Here is a 17997-nt window from a genome sequence, read left to right as displayed (position 1 = left end):
TACTTTCACACACGCTGCCTTTTTCGCCATGCTGCACACACACATACAAGTGCTCTCAGACAAGCTGAGTGAGTGATATTTCTGTTGTGGTTGAAGGGTGGAGTGGGAAACAGTGGACCAAACCTGGTTTAAAGTTAGAACTGCATTGCCATATGAAAATTACCTCATTTCCAAATTGAGGGAAAACCCTGATGGATACTTTGGAACACATTACAGTGGCAGGGCACCCCAGTGTCCCTGTCACTTGTGATAATAATCTTCATAACACTGAGTGATATGATTTGGCAAAAGGGGGAAACAACATGATGTCAGCTTCTAACTCTATGCCTCTTTTTTGGTGCCAGTGAGTCCACTAATCACATAACATTGATAGATCTGAGCAAAAGGACTTCATTGTATGCAGCTCTAATCACAACACATATGTATCACTACATGTACAGTACAATATTGATGTCTTGTGGCAGTTTTTACTCAAGCTAAATGCTGAAGAGAGGGGGTATCTTTGTAATGGCTGTCGTGGAATAAACCAAGAGTAATCAAGAAGATTACTTGGCTCTATATTATCTTGGCTTTGCCAGAAGTGTGGCTTTTCTGCTGGTAAATATTTGCTGTGAGTTGAGTAGCATGGCATCGGCACATCAGAGGGACATTTTGTGTTTCCCAAACATCAGGCCGGTGACGTCAGGAGGCCCTAATGATGTTTAACAAGCCCACCCAGTCCAGCATCACCCCATAAACAACCCCGATATACCCGTAGTCCCCTGTCCAACTACTTTGGAGCACAATAGAACCCAACACCCATTTAACCTGGCTAGTCTCCATGTTTTTTAAGGTAACAAAAACTGATGCGTGGCCCCATTTAGATGTTCTCACCTTGATTCATTTGCAAAAGAAAAGCTTTTTGATGTTGACCGATTGAAGGACATAATTAGAAAAGAAAAGAAAAAAAACTTCAGACTGGAAAACCCATAACATCACCACTTCAAAAGTGAGAAAAAGAGAAAGTGGACACACCTTCGAGAAAGAGCCAAGCGGAGAAAAATAGGAAGAAGACGACGAGGATGGAAAAGTGACAGTAAAAAGTCATAATTTGTGACTGATTTGCAACCGTTTCCAATTAAAACAGCAGAGGACAGGAAAACCAGAGGGAGGGAGGGACGAGGTCAGTGGGGTTCATTTCCATCCGGCAAACCTCAAACAGACACACGCACACACACACACACACACACACACACACACACACACACACACACACACACACACACACACACACACACACACAAACAAGAACTCGTATGGAGCAGAGTTTTCCAGCAGGAGCTCAATTTGTGTTTGGGCTCACTTACACTATTATATTGGTCCAGCATGATCTCAGCTCAGACTGAGTCTAAATGTCTCTGTCTGCCTGTTTGTAGGTGGGATTGTGTGTCTGTGTGTGTCTGTGTACAAGTGACTGCACTTTAAGTGCATGCAAGAAAAATGTACATTCGCGATATTCATGTTAACATCCATATATTTGAAAGTTTTGCACATGTGTGTCTGTATCTTATGTCTGTGTGTGTGTGTGTGTGTGTGTGTGTGTGTGTGTGTGTGTGTGTGTGTGTGTGTGTGTGTGTGTGTGTGTGTGTGTGTGTGTGTGTTGCCAATACGTCTGACAGGAGAGCAGAGGTCATACTAAGGTTGGGATGAAGTCAGAATGTAATTATGCTTCAGTGAACCAAAGGGGAAGTAATAAAGACCAGCTGCATGTTGTGCGACTCTTAAAGTTCCACTTAAAGCAAGCTGCACATTCTCTTCACAATCCCGCACTGCACTGAGAAGGGGATATGTGGTATGGGATACAAGGAGAGATTAGAAAAATACATGCACACACACGCACACACACACACACACACACACACACGCACACAACCACATGCACACACACAGTAAAAAGCACAGTGTCAGAAGCAAATAAAGAGATAATAAAAAACGGTAAAATATTTCCTTGCACGTTCTAATGGAGTGGAGTTGCCAAGGTGACCTGGCATGCTGACAGGAAGATGGTCACTGACTGCAAATATGGGAGGAAAGGAAAGGGAGGGCGACACACCAGGTGGCTTCACTCGGGTGAGCCAGTCTCGACTACCTGTGTCAGAAAAAGAAAGAGGAGGAAAGAAAAAAACATGAATTGGCCCGTCAAAAACAAGAGGGAAAAAAGGGGGAACTCTGTCTTCCCCCCTGAATGAGCCTCTCTCTTTTCTCTCTTCCTCTTGTGATTTTTCCCTCTTTTTTTTCTCTCGCTGTCTGTTTCACCTCTTTCTCATTCCTGTGAGTTTGGTTTTTTTTCTTCTCTGTCTCATCATCCTATCCTCATCTGTCTCACTCAGACATGTTTTCCAAAGCCTGCCATCCATAGATACGGTATCCACCAACAGTAGCCCACCAGTGCCTAGGGGCAAGCCCCCGGGGAAGGCAAAGAGCTGAGGGAAAGCCTGCTGGGTATGGGGTGATACGGGTGATAAAACAGAGAGGTACCGAGCGTTCTTGCATGATAACCACTGCAGCTCTATCTAGAGATCCATGGAAAGACAAATAGACTGTTTATAACCAGTAAAACAATAGGTTGAATTTATGTGGATACCATTTACTTTATTTTTGTATTTAAGAGCTCTAGAACAAAACGATTTAAACCAAAAAATAATACGATGATATTTAAGGTACAGGCAGCCAACATTTATTTATATCATGTAATTAAATGTGCAAAGATCACACTGTTCTTTCTTCTACATATCCACTCTTGAAAAGAAAAACTTCAATGCTGTAGGATATGGGAATCTGGATAATATCAAATAAAACTGAATTAACGCGTGCACGTTGTGCCTGGTGAATCATGCTTTTTTCTTATTTTCATTGCATAAAATTACTTGACAACAGCTGAACAAAAGCCATTATGTGTGCTAATTTATATTACACAAACAAAAAACTCAATAAAGAGTGAAACAGTGCCTTTTAAATTCCCACAACTTTATACACATGTTTACGCTGTTGTGTAAAATCTACTTGTAATGCTTGGCTTATGGGATCCCATGAAAGTATTTATGAGTATTGGGAACTTATATGAAGAAGAGTGAAAGGTACAGCTTGGCTCTCACAGCTCAGCTTTCTGGAGAGAAAAAAAATGCCTGGATTCCTTGAGCTTCCTGGGAAAAACAAGCAGGACTTTATCAGGGAAAGCACAAGTCACTGGGTTCTGATGTGGAACTGGAGGCTGCTGTCAGAAGGGAGCTATGTTAACAGATACTCAGCAGTCACTATTCAGCCCCAAAACATGTGGTTCCTGTAAAAACAACCCACAAACCCCCCTACCCTCAGGAACCCCTGCTACCATCCACTCTCCAACTGACAGGAATAGAGATATGTTTTTTCCTGAGGGTGTCCCTCTTGGGTATGATATGTGCGTGAGTGTGGCTGTGTAAAATGAGGGGTGTTAAACATTTTGGCACAAATGTCAGCACTACAGCAAAGCAACTGGCACTGATTTCTATGAGACTTAGTTAGTGAGTGGTACTGTTTCACAGACAGGGTTTTGTGGCAGTCACATTCAGTATTCCTGTGATCACGTGGAAAAGTGTAATCATTTACAATATGGTTTTGCTTCATGCAGATGTGCTCTAGATCCCCAATGGAAACACAGGGATGAATGGAAGTACGGGGGGCAGCATGCGTCAAGGTCCTACACAGGAGGCTCTTGGCTAAAAGACCCACCAGCATGATCACTTAATAAATATTTTTATCGTTGTCTCTTAGCTGATGCTCTAATGAAACAGGGATTTAACTTCAGCCTCTTCACTGAAAGTATTGCAAGGAGCATATTGTACTCCAGTTTGTACTTCTTTATCTCTTATCTCTTTGAACAACTTTTTTCAAGTTATACAACTGACTAAAAACGAGCATGCATTTATTTGACCTTTACATACTAATCATATACATTAAAACTATCATCTCTGCTGCATGATTTTAAAAAAACACAAATTTGCTGCCATTTTTTGTATTTGCATGGTCTTGTATGGTATGTATAGCATTTTCTATGTGAAAATGCATTTGATACAAAGAAACATTAAAATACAATTAATACGAATACAAATAAACACAAGGGATATTTTGTGAAATATGACCATGGTCATATACTCTACCTGGTAAAATTGTATTTATTTTAATCAAAAAATGACTAGGATAGGTAAAATGCAAAAGAAACTAGAATGCTATTGGTACTCTGTGTTACTAAAATGATGCTTCAGGTTATTTTTGCTTGAAGGAAAGGTGTAGCTGTTTTAAAAGTTATTTAATATTTTTGAAGTAATTTCAAGAGTTAGGGACTCACGAAGGTGAATATGTCAAGGCTAGAGTAATATGACCAGGTTTCCGAAAGGAAGACGACAACAAATACCTAATAGTAGCAACATTAACTCAGCAAGTTTCATGCCTGTGTTTGTCCACTGACCCTATTGCACTGTTTCCAACAGGAAACATGGTGACATGACAGACACCATACATACATACAGTGGGGCAAAAAAGTATTTAGTCAGCCACCGATTGTGCAAGTTCCCCCACTTAAAATGATGACAGAGGTCAGTAATTTGCACCAGAGGTACACTTCAACTGTGAGAGACAGAATGTGAAAAAAAAATCCATGAATCCACATGGTAGGATTTGTAAAGAATTTATTCGTAAATTAGGGTGGAAAATAAGTATTTGGTCACCTCAAACAAGGAAAATCTCTGGCTCTCACAGACCTGTAACGTCTTCTGTAAGAAGCTTTTCTGTCCCCCACTCGTTACCTGTATGAATGGCACCTGTTTGAACTCATCATCTGTATAAAAGACACCTGTCCACAGCCTCAAACAGTCAGACTCCAAACTCCGCCATGGCCAAGAACAAAGAGCTTTCGAAGGACACCAGGAAAAGTATTGTAGACCTGCACCAGACTGGGAAGAGTGAATCTACAATAGGCAAGCAGCTTGGTGTGAAAAAAATCAACTGTGGGAGCAATCATCAGAAAATGGAAGACATACAAGACCACTGATAATCTCCCTCGATCTGGGGCTCCACGCAAGATCTCATCCCGTGGGGTCAAAATGATCATGAGAACGGTGAGCAAAGATCCCAGAACCACACGGGGGGACCTGGTGAATGACCTGCAGAGAGCTGGGACCAAAGTAACAAAGGTCACCATCAGTAACACACTACAACGGCAGGGAATCAAATCCCGCAGTGCCAGACGTGTTCCGCTGCTGAAGCCAGTGCATGTCCAGGCCCGTCTGAAGTTTGCCAGAGAGCACATGGATGATACAGCAGAGGATTGGGAGAATGTCATGTGGTCAGATGAAACCAAAGTAGAACTTTTTGGTATAAACTCAACTCGTCGTGTTTGGAGGAACAAGAATACTGAGTTGCATCCCAAGAACACCATACCTACTGTGAAGCATGGGGGTGGAAACATCATGCTATGGGGCTGTTTTTCTGCCAAGGGGACAGGACGACTGATCCGTGTTAAGGACAGAATGAATGGGGCCATGTATCGTGAGATTTTGAGCCAAAACCTCCTTCCATCAGTGAGAACTTTGAAGATGAAACGAGGCTGGGTCTTCCAACATGACAATGATCCAAAACACACCGCCCGGGCAACAAAGGAGTGGCTCCGTAAGAAGCATTTGAAAGTCCTGGAGTGGCCTAGCCAGTCTCCAGACCTCAACCCCATAGAAAATCTGTGGCGGGAGTTGAAAGTCCGTGTTGCTCGGCGACAGCCCCAAAACATCACTGCTCTCGAGAAGATCTGCATGGAGGAATGGGCCAAAATACCAGCTACTGTGTGTGCAAACCTGGTAAAGACCTATAGTAAACGTTTGACCTCTGTTATTGCCAACAAAGGTTATGTTACAAAGTATTGAGTTGTATTTTTGTTATTGACCAAATACTTATTTTCCACCCTGATTTACGAATAAATTCTTTACAAATCCTACCATGTGGATTCATGGACTTTTTTTCACATTCTGTCTCTCACAGTTGAAGTGTACCTCTGGTGCAAATTACTGACCTCTGTCATCATTTTAGGTGGGGGAACTTGCACACTCGGTGGCTGACTAAATACTTTTTTGCCCCGCTGTACATATATATATATATATATATATATATATATATATATATATATATATATATATATATATATATATATATATATATATATATATATATATATACATAGTAGAGCAATATATCTATGTTCCTGGAAAGCCAGAAAAACAGTCTGCACCTCCCACCCACCACTGCCACCATCTCAGAAAAAAAAGAAAAAAAAGCTTGATATGTTTCTGAAAAACACATCAAGCTTGAAATATGAGGACAAAAACACTTCCTGTCTGATAGTTAAACCTCAGTGACCCAGTGGGTGATAAAAATATATCCAGAATAACAGGCAGGTTTGTGTCAGGGCTGGCATCCTGCAGAGCATGCCCAGGAAGAGAGAAAGGGAGAGAGCGGACACAGCTGGGTTCAAGGTGGGCCTCTAACCCCTGGGCTACATTAAACCAAAGAGATGTCAGCAAAGCGGAAATCCTCCTTAATAATGTGCATGCAAGAAGAACTCTTTCAGACTGACAACAGAAAAAAAGGCCATGCTTCCTTGTTTATTATAAAGAGACAACTGCATCGAAGCAGCAAAGGCAAAAACACAGTAAAGCAAGGAAACTCATCCTGCTCACCTTTTGACCTGTGAAGCATCATCAGGTAGCATCCTGAATTAGTGAACCACAAAAAAACAGCAGTACCTACCTCGTGATGACTTATAAAAAGCAACTGTAAAACTGCAAGTAAACACATATGTATGAATGGCAAATTGGCAGAGAATCAAATGAATGCAGGTATAGTCAGCCACCACTGATACACGACACTTGCAGGATGAACAATGAAAGCTGAGATACAAAATAACAGCTAAACAAACCATTTGTTCTATATCACACAAACGCATTCACTGTCATACAAAACATACCAAAACATAAGCTAAGAGCATACTCATGTAATGGGCTACATTCATCAGGATTATCAATATGTCAAAAATTCTGCCAAATATTTTTGTCAACTTCTCAATTTATTGCAACCTTGCAACTTAATGTGCTTCACTACGTAGATTAAAAATGCTCTCTGTACATTTTGTTAGTATTCAACTTGATAAATGGAAGCCACACAGTGGTAGCTCACAGCAAAATCAAGCGAAGATGAGGAAAGAGAGTGACCAAGGTCTAACATCAAACACTAAAACTCCAGCGAGTCTCCCAACTCCACTATAAAACCTGTCAGAGATCTGATGTTTGTGTGTATGCACATTTTGGAAAAAATCTGCCATGTAAGGTCAGCAGCCCCCTTTGCATGTCTCTGCTTTGTGTCTTCATGGCAACTTCCTAAATATTCAACTCTTCTCTGTCAGGGCTTCCCGCAACAGGCACAAACATACTCCATCTCATGTAAACACAAACACGCACACACATTTATGTTTCAACAGCTTCAGAGCACATTACTACCACTAACCATAACTACCAGTTGCCTAAATCTTAGCGTAAACCCTAACTTTTCAACACCTTAACCTAAAAATGTAATAGTTTACAATATAGGTATTTATCCCACATAATGATGACAAGCTCCTATTATATGACTGTGTAAACAGTTTTAGGTAACAGCTAACATCAGTAAAAACCACACATTCAAGTTCAAACAGAATACAACCTGGTGCCATGGTGTAAGAGAGCTGGAGGAGCGGACTGTAATTTGTTTCTGTAGTCAGTGTTTCATCATCACTATTATGGTTCAGTATTCCATTTGTAGCTATTCATTCAGATGAGCATGTGTATTCTGAAAATCTTTCAAATTGTGAATCTGTTGTTAACATCCTCAATGTGTATCAGTCAACTCTACTCTCCTGTTAAACTCAGGACTCATGGCGGGTGAGTTTAGTTCAGTGTGAATATCCTGATATAAGAGATGAGAGAAGTAATTAACTTGATTTTGGTACTTTCTATTATAGATTAGTAATAAGTGGAAACAAGTAAAATGCAGAAACAGCAGATTATTACTATTTAATTACCAAAGTAATATCCTAGTAATAACCCAGTTATAACGGCTATGTTCATCGGTTCATCTAAGGATTCGGGTTCATCGCAGGTTGGCAGCTCATCTTTCATTTGTTCATTTAAAGAGTTATAAAATGCCCCTCCTAGAGCCCTTTCCTTAAAACCAGTCTCTGCTGCTAACACAGAAAATTCAATAGAAAATTCTACAGCTGACCTGTTGCCTTGATAGAGATTGAAAATTCTGCCTCTGTTTTGCACAAAGGATAGTCAAAAACTGCCTTAAAGTCAGCAATGAATTGGGGCACAGGTAACCAATTTAGTAGGATGAGTGAGTAGGTAGGCCTCGATCCATCAAACAACCCAGTGAGATGTGATATTTCAGTGTAATCATCAGAAAATGCCTAAGTGCACGAGAAGGAACTCCCCGCAGCGACGTAGCTCGACCCCGAAATGACCGGCCGAGGTGGAAGCCGGATCACAGCCGGTGGGTTGCAAAACAGAGCCACAGTGCTAGCCTGAGCTGGAGCTTGAGAAACTGGAGGTGAAGAAAGCCTGGAGTGGATAGACTGAACTGCTCCCCGAGAACTGCCCCCTAGTGAGATACGGCTACTCCTCTAATGCAGCTAAGTCTGCTGGGTCTAGTAGCTGGCCAGATCGTTCTGTCATGTTTTGCAATTACAACAACCAAAGTGCAGACTTAGACCACGATTAAGAGTTTAAAAAAATTTATGGGAGGCTGTGGGAAGATTGTACTGCTCTGTTGAGAGAGGAGACTGCTGTTACGAAAACTCCTCAATCTTCACACCTCTGCCCCAGAGCTTTTGTCAACTTCAGAGGTTTTTTGCTGATGTAACTCAAACCAGATAGCATTTGCTAAACTTCAGAGGCTGTTTTGGTTTAAAGTATTATTAAGATTTGAACTATACAAGGTCCCTGAGAGGGCGATTATCCTTGATATAGAAGATCTACCAGTTAATCCACCAGTCTTAACAGCATACCTATGCAATGAAACCAAATGGCAAAGTTGTTTTCAAGTGTTGCTGTTTTAAAGCCAGTTCTGCACTCGTCACCTGCAGTGAATTTATTAGACTCCTCCATGGATGAGGTCAGTGTGTTTAAGGCAAGGGATATGCTGGGTATTTTACAAACTGAAATAAACACACACACACATGCAAGCACACACACTCTTACACTGACATTTTGGTCTTTGATAGAGTCTCATTAATCCGAGGTTTTCATCTGACCCTCTAACCTCAAACCTAAAATGAAGTGTTAACCCTTAAACTGTCCTCTTTATCCAAACATACCTAAAACTCACACTGGATCTCACAAAGATAGAAATACACAGCGCACACACAGTATGACTAAGGCCAGCCAAATGTGTTTGCTGCCTTCTCAGCTCTCATCTGGAAACTCCAGACATGAGATAACGGGGATCCTATGCTGACTGTCTGTCTGACCAAAGGAAAATGACCCCCTGGGCTGAATCCTCTTTCCTACTTCACAGTGCACACACATGTGCGCACATGCAACTGACACAAAAACAGATGCATACAAACAACCCCCAGCCAGATCCATGGCATTGTCCAATCCCTAATCCCCAACAATTACATCAGGCGGTGTGCGGGTGATCTGTTGCATATGGTAGACAGGAAATTTACACACTCTATCCATTCATTTACTTAGCTGTTTATCAATGATTAATCAGGATACTACATCCTGTCACCCAACTGCAAAACAAGTCATACATCTGCAGGCTAATGGGTAGCCCTGTGTTGTGCAATGTTTAATGTCTGCTCCAACAGATGCATAGATAAAGGTTTTAAAACTGAAAGGCATAAGAAGCACACAGGAACCTTAGGCTATGAGTGCAGGAATAAAAGCCTTTCACTGTACAGCACTTAATAAAAAGCTATTTTTAATCAATGCACAAGAGAAAAAGCATGTAGGTATCCAGATAGAACTGCCTTAATTCTCCATGGCATAGCTTTAACAGCATGCTGCAAAATTCCTCAAAGATTTTGGTGCTTGTTGACATGACAGCATCACACAGTTGTTGAAGATTTGTCAGCTGCGCATCAATGATGCAAAATCTGTCATCCACAAACCAGTTTGAGAGGACTTGAGCTTTGTGGCATGGTACGTTATCCATAGGAAGATGGATATCCAACAGTACTGATACGAGTTACGCTGCATACTTGCTTTCATGTCATTTATACCAAATTCTGCTGCTGCCATCTTCAAAGCATTTTTATAATCTTTTGCTGTCCAATTCTGGTGGGCCTGTGCAAAATTACTGCCTCAGTTTCCTGTTCTTAGCTGACAGGAGTTCCACCATGTGTGGTCATCTGCTGCTGTAACCCATCTGCTTTAAGGTTTGATAGAGATGCTCTTCTGCGTAGCTTCATTGAAATGTTGCTATCCTGTCAACTGAACATTTTTGCCCAGAGAACTACCACTTACTGGATTTAATTTTTTTTTGCTTTGTTTTGCTTTTTTTGTTTGGTTTCTTCTTTTCATTCCATTGTCTGTAAACCCCAGAAATGGTTTAGTAAGAAAATCAGCAAACTATGTTATGTTTAAAGTCACTTAATAACCTTTTTTTCTGGTTGATTTTCCATTAACTGCCTGCATGAGATCAATGGTAAATTAGGATTCAAATGTAAATAAGTATACATCATGCAGTTTATCCCATTTCAGCTACTCTGATAACCTCCCCCATCAAATACGTTCTTAAAGTTTTTTTCCGTTTTGCAGGAAATCACAATACAATTTTGTTGTTTGCAAATTTGTTCGTGCAGAGTAGGAAAATACCTGGAACTTTGCTAGAAAAGCTGTAAAAGCAATAAGGGGACATTTGACCAAGCTTTACACATCCAGTGACAGAGCAGTCAAGCCATTCTCTGATGGAGAGTTTTTGGTGGAGTCTCTGCACTAATGTGCCCTGAGATAAAGAAACATTTGAGAATGCGGCCTTTCCGAGTGAACTGTAATAAAACAGATTGATGACATTGAAGAAAATCTGGAACACAGCAGCCAATTTTGACTTTCCTCCCTTGGCTTGGAAGAGACCTGTGATGTCCATGACACCGCCCGGTTGCTCATCTTTGTATGTGGGATACAAAAAGCGCTTGAGATCACAGAGATGCTGGCGGCAATGCGCTGAATGAAAAGGAGTGTGAATGATTTGTTGACAGAGGTAACTGCATGCTTGGATAATTGTATCATCTTCTCTTAACAGCAGAAGAGATAAAATTAAAACTGAGTGAGTTCAGCTTATTGGTGCAGCCCTCCACAATAGTCCCAGTTTCTTCATGCGCCCCCTTGGGAAGATTAATTGCACGACCCATGATATGATGTAAGGCTCACGTTTTCCACCAATCACGCACTTACTATATAAATCCCACCTATAAGTATCCCATAACCGATATAGTGTATTCATGTTATTTTACTCCTGTGCTTCTTTCCAAATGCAACACAGTTTGGAAACTCAACATGGATCGTTTCCCATCATTGCCATAGTTGCCATTTTCATAGCATTACATTTTTCCAGAGTGGAGAACTTCTGTTTGTTTTTACTGCTACTGTCACACACACAGCTGCCCTGCAACCTGATTCATAGTGCTGAACCTGACAGAGCTCTTTGTATCATAAAATTGGCACACACACTTTACATCGCACACGCGTCGTGCCCGCACACACACACACACACACACACACACACACACACACACACACACACACACACACACACACACACACATACCTTCAGCTGCCAGTTATGATAATGTATATTGCCATGCACTAATTACAGATAGCAAACACATCTATTCACAGACATGTGCGCGCGCAAACACACACCCAATTAAAGAGCACACGCTGCTGACAGTAAGTAGGTAAGTACGTTCCTTTACATCAGAGTTTCCCCCAGCCTGCCTTGTTGGGAAATAATAAGTAGCATTTAACAGTAAAAGAGAAACAGAGAGAAAGAGAGAGTGAAAAGGGAGAAGGAGAGAGGGAGAGCAGCCACCGTGTCCACTCACACAAAGAGTGTGTTTGAGTGCCAGCATTGCAGATGGAGCAAGTGAGTGCGCAATAACAAGGCTGATGACTGATATTTCTTTAACACTGGAGCCTATTCCTCCACATGGAAAAGAGCAGAAGAACAGGAGGGGTGGTGTCTGGCTAGCTAGAAAGGGAGAGAAAAAAAAAACAACAAAAAAACGTTGTATTCACCTGATGCCAGACCATAACATTATGACCCAATCCCTGTTATGTTTACTGGTGGGGAACACTCAGTGGTGCAGGAAGCAGCTATAACATTGTTTTTCCCTCCTGTTAAAAAGTCTGTGTTCTAGTAAAACTTTGGGGGGTTCAAACCCACAGCTCCCCTCATTCTGCTTCCAGGGGGAAAGCTGAGTCACCTGAGCCCTCCTCTGCCCTTTAAATCTCTCAATATATCTTTTCATCTTTCTTTCCTTTTTCCTCCGTTCTCCCCATCTCTTCTTTTTGCCGTTGGACTTACCATAAAGTAGAAGAAAGTCGTCCAAGAAGGAATGAGAACATTTTACTCCAAATGTACTAACTGTAAGAATCTGATTTCACGCACTGCACTGCATTAAGTGGGGATGGGATGTGTGTAGTAGATATATATTTATTGAAATACAGTCCAGCTCCTAATGTAATTTTGCCTGTTTGGTGGTATATGGTAGATGTTTTAAAGGTTTGGAGACTGGCGGAGAGTGGGTTAAAAAATAAACATAATAAAGTCCCTCTTTTGTGAGTCATTTAGTGGGTCATGGGTTGCCTTCTCAAGATGTCACCAACACAACAGAGAGATCTTTCACAGATACACACAAGCATAAACAAATATTATGTTACAGGAACAACAACTGAGAACAGAAGGGGAAAGGAGAACAAGAAAAAAAACAGGCCATGATCATAACAAGGCCAAGGCAAGATGGATATGTTGTTGTCTGGGTGAGGACATTGCAGAGCGAACTTTTTAATTACAAATAGATTAGACCGCTGTGATGCTGTTGTGTGGTCTCTGTGTAAACTCCCTACTATTTGGACATGGATTCCTTCTCTTTCGTTTGTCTTCAGGAGACCTAGGAATCTCTCTCTATACCAATGTGTGTACAGGAAAGAGGGAAGGGGGTGGGCTAGCACTAAGGCCTGGGCTCACATGTATTCTAAACAGCTGCACGTTTGAGTCCTAAAACTGTTTCACTAACTGTACATTTGAGCTGCCAACAGCAGTTCCAGTCGCTTCAGAAGTGCATTATGTGTTGGACGGTACCAGCGGCCCGCAACATTAGCAGCATATCAGTTCTCCCTGGGCCTGCCTCTGCCTGAGGTCCAGATCTCGGGGTTGTGTGCTGATGTTGTTATTATTGTTTTTCGTGCTGAGAATTGGAGCCCCGGCCAAAATGTACTCTCGTTACAATAAAAAGACCTAGAGGGCCCCTGCTCTGCTCTACACTAGGCTTTATTGGTACAGGAGAGCACCATCAACAATGTCTGTACACAATCAACAAGCAATTTGCTAAGAGGTGGGATGAGAGATCAGCCAGAGAGTGTTCCTTTTCTTTGTCTCTCCTCAAATGGTGAATTTCTGTCACTGACAGCCAGCTTTTGTTCACTTCCTTTTGCGTGTCACCTATAACCACAAAAGGTCATTTGAAGATGTTTTAGATTATCTAACATGAACACAAGAACACTGTGGAGCACCTCAGATCCAAAAATGAAAATGTGCAAGGGGCAAAACACAATGAGCAGACTAAACAGATGAGACAGACACACAAACACCATATGTGCATACTAAAAGTGCCCATGTATTTTACAGACTGTGGAGAGCTCATTTTCAGGCTTTACCATCTCAGGCTACATAGGCAGCATTAACCTTACATGATTGGCAGATTTTCTAGAGACAACCTCGTGCAGGTATGAGGAGAACACGCAAACTCACTTTTCCTTATAAATGGTTATTAATGGTGCGGTGTTCATTTGCCTAAAAAGCTCTCTTGTTCAATCCCAGGAGAAGACTCAAAGCCCTTCTGGAACCGCATCAGAAAGGGAATCAAATGCAAAAGTCTATCATAATCTGAATCCAACGTCAAATCAGACATGTGGAGTTACCAGCAGTGGTGAATAAGGTTAATACTTTATACGTATACAACTTAAAGTACGTTCATATGGAAGAACATATGAGTTCAACCATTTTTCTGTTTTTTATAAGATAACAGCAACACCAGTGGAATACCCAGTTAATAAGAGAATTATTTTCCGAATTTTTAACCTGCATCTGGATATCCAAACTATAACGTGGCTGCTAGCTATCACCATAAAGTGATATATATTAAATGGCGCAATGCTATATGTATTTTGCACTTTAGGATCAAAGCTATTTGGAGACCTTCAAAAGTTGTATAAAATTTCCAGTGCTGTAAAGGAAACACAGATATCAAGAAGTTCTTGAAGACACTTACCGGTCCTTGACACATGTATTTGTTGGCTGTGTACTGCTGGCTGGTATTTCATGAATGGATAACGCTTAGATAACTAGAAGAATACAACTGGGATACTGAAGCAGAGGGTGGGGACCGGGATGGCAGTGGAACCCCAGAGATACTCGGCCACCACATACTGGGGAAAGCCCAGTCATTCTATCAAAACTATTTTCATAACTTCGTGGAGAAAATTGGCCTCTAGGAGTTTTCCATGCACACCACACAGTAGAAACTCTGTTACAGTAATTGTCCTCTTACAAAAGCGGAGTGCATATACGGTACGGTATTTACAGAAAGAAAATAAAGACTGGTGGGATGGCGGGCAGGAGAGAGGAAAAAGGTAGAGAGAGGGAACGTGAAAGAGAGAGACGAGAGAAAGAAAACTGCTGATCAGAAAAGAGAGTGGGGTTCTACGGATATTCCCCCAACACAAACACATTCAGTGTTGATTTCTGGCATTTTCTTGGCTCTGTGAAGTACAGTAGTTGGCAGAACAGTAAGCGCTCTGATGGTTTGTATGACTCCTTATGGTCTTAGAGGTGGCTTCCTGCTGCCATGGTGTAAGCCCCTTCCCTCTCTTTTTGGTGACCCTTGCCTCTATTCTATCTACAAACTTTATCTTCTGGGGGGTGTTTTTTGCCCCATTTGACTGTATTTTTTCTCGTTCTTTCTCCTCAAAGCTAGTTTAAAAAGAATAAACCTGGACCCATTTGTACTGCTTGCACCTACTGCCCAGCTGGCATCCATTGTTTGCAATTAGTTCCAAAGTATGTGTTTGACAGCTTGCGCAGTTTACGTGCAAACTGGCTTGTACATTTTTGCAGGCATGCATTTGTGTCAGGGAGCAAATGTGTCCACACATCTAAATAATACACTTTTTTTTGTTCACAAATGTTAAGATCAGCAGAAAATCAGGCAGCCTGGGAAAACCAGGGAAAGACACAGGTCTGAGCAGGTCCAATTATTAAGAACAATCCATCAATATGCAGGCTAAGTCCTGAAGCAGGCTCAGCAAAAAAACATGGCGAAAAAAGTAAAAGCAGAAAAAATGTGGTTCGTACGAAGAGGGAAAGAAAAATCTGTCTTTACAATCCCCCTGTTTCGGCTTGCCAACTTTCTGCTGGCTGTTGGTAGTGCGGAAATGAGAGCGTGCTAGATTCTCCCCTCCCGAGAATAACACAAACCCCTCAAAGCTCAAATCAAACACACAATCCACGTCACAGGAAACCATTTTGAAGCGTAAAACCTCCCAATGGGAGCTCCATTTGAATGCTGCGGGTATGCGCTGCCTTGCTCGCCCCCTGCGCCTCCCACTCTCTCCCCTCCCGCTCTCTCAAGGCTTAAACCACAACCTAACCCGAACCACACAGCCTCTCAGACGACAAGTCTCCCTTTCTCTCACTCCCTGTCCATTACCCCCTTTATTCCTTCCTTTAACTTTTGTTGTTCTTCATCACTTCTCTCTATGGACTATTAACTGTAAAATCATCATTTGGTCAATAGATAGATAGATAGATAGATAGATAGATAGATAGATAGATAGATAGATAGATAGATAGATAGATAGATAGATAGATAGATAGATAGATAGATAGATAGATAGATAGATAGATAGATAGATAGATAGATAGATAGATAGATAGATAGAAGAGGGGGAGCAGGGTTTGTAATTGATGCCTACTTTATGCACATACACAAAATAATATTGTTTATAGATCTAAATTAAGGGTCCTGAACCAGAATTCTGCTGAATACTCAAGTGACCTCTCCCACTACCAAGAGCCACCTCAGCTCTAACCTCAATAACAACCTCTCAAAAACCACCTCTTTCCTTTCCCTTCACCCTGTTCCTCTTCTTTGCCTGGCAATTGAAACACTGAGGTCAGGAGGGCATATGGGAGGCAATCACAGTAGTTTGTTTTGGCTCCCTCTCCCCCACACCAAGTTCTCAGCTGTGCAGAAGCAATGCCGCCACCTTGCCTGCTCGCTGCCTGGGAAACAAACACATCCTCAATCACCGCGAGGCTCTGTATCCGCCAAGGCCACACCAGTTGAGCCCTGTCTGACAAGCTCAGGCCAGAAAAGTTGGACTCCATCTGATGAACTCAGGCCATGCAAGTCAAGCTCTGTCTACTGAACCCAGACCACATCAGTGGCAGCCAGACAGTCAAATTCAGGTCGCAATAGTTGAGTACCCCTTGTTGAAACAGTGCCAGCGAGGTCATCAAACTCATTGTCTGCTGAGCCCAAGCAACCGTAATCAGCTCCTGGTGGACAAACCTGGTAAGTCATACCCTGCTGTATGAATCCAGGCCACAAAAGTGCAAGCCATGCTGGCTGAAATCAAGCCAGAGGTCGCTGAGCCGTCTTTGGCTGCGGGAGCAGTTCTGTCATTATGTTGGCTAACGTAATAGCTAACAGTGGCATTTTCTGACGTAAGACCGACGCAGCTGGAAATGAAACAGTAGTGTAAGAAAGTGAAGATGTTGTAAATAAGAGCAAGTAGCCAACAGCCATTTAGACCAGAGATGTCTGACACAAATTCTCTTACGCCATGCATCCCTTCTAATCCCCCAAACCAAGACCAATAGCTTCTAAACCTCACTCTGTTTTTCTTCTTGTCCATCTGTCTCTCGACAGTTCACCTTCACAAATATTTTCCTAACCGCTCGTTGTAACCACACTTTTCACCCTCCTCTCATGTGTCTCTTCTACAATAGTTTCTGATCATTCTCAGACATATACATGGGTGCTGCAAGGAGTTTTTTGACCGCAGTCTAATTGTGCATCATGGGAAGAAACCCCTGCTAATATGCATAGGATCTTATTGTCAGTAGAAACAAATCAATCCAATCTCCATGGCTCAATGTTCCTATGGTTTGTCCTCTCCTCTGCTCTCCTCTAAACTGGTGTTTCAGAATGACCTGCAGGCAGGCGCAAAGGAGTGATAGACTCCCTGATCTCCATTCAGCCCACTGTGCAGCCAAGCAGCAGCTGGAGCCGTGAGCAGGTATGAAGTGCTGAGACGAGTCGGGACTTCCAGGAAGTTCAGCATCAGGGATCAGGCTGTGTTATTGACTTGGCAAAGCCTCCAGCCAATATGATTCCACCAGCTAGGGGTTCACTGACCAGTGCACATGTGGGTATGTGTGCAAACCAGAGCTCAGTGCTCTGTACTCCAGATGGGTGGCCAGACCCCAGTTGATTTCTGTTGAACTGAACCTATTTGAACCCTTCTTTTTCTTATTGTTATGATTTTTGAAACACACGCATACCAGATGCATTGAACCAACTCCCTTATCTTCCATGGCTCTTCATATTTAGGCATCGCTATTTTTGCAAAGTTTAAAATCTAAATAAATGTGTTGAACAGCGGGCAGGAG

The sequence above is a fragment of the Astatotilapia calliptera genome, chromosome 7 (assembly GCF_900246225.1).
Source record: "Astatotilapia calliptera chromosome 7, fAstCal1.2, whole genome shotgun sequence".
NCBI lineage: Eukaryota > Metazoa > Chordata > Actinopteri > Cichliformes > Cichlidae > Astatotilapia > Astatotilapia calliptera.
This window is presented reverse-complemented; position numbering follows the sequence as displayed.